Genomic DNA, 285 nt, shown 5'->3' with positions numbered 1-285 from the left:
CTTATCTCTCTATTTATATATTTAACTCTGGATGTTCTGCAAGTGGGAAGTTTAAAATATTAATGCATCTGAGATCCTGTCTTAAATGTGTTCTCATGTTTCGTTTCTATGATGTACGGTGGCGAGAATGTAAGTAGGGATGACACATTTTAGCAAGTTTTGGCTATTTTCCTGTGTTTATTTTTTTATGAAAATATAGCTTACTATCTAAAAAAAAACCGGAAATCAAAATTTCAAACTAAGTAGAACATTTACAAAAATTTTCGCTTCGTTATGACTTCGAAA

This window comes from Rhagoletis pomonella, unplaced genomic scaffold (genome assembly GCF_013731165.1).
Source record: "Rhagoletis pomonella isolate Grant_MI unplaced genomic scaffold, Rhpom_1.0 Rhpom_scaffold_00006, whole genome shotgun sequence".
In the NCBI taxonomy this organism is placed as follows: domain Eukaryota; kingdom Metazoa; phylum Arthropoda; class Insecta; order Diptera; family Tephritidae; genus Rhagoletis; species Rhagoletis pomonella.
The sequence above is the reverse complement of the archived record's forward strand: the minus strand, read 5'-3'. Positions refer to the sequence as shown.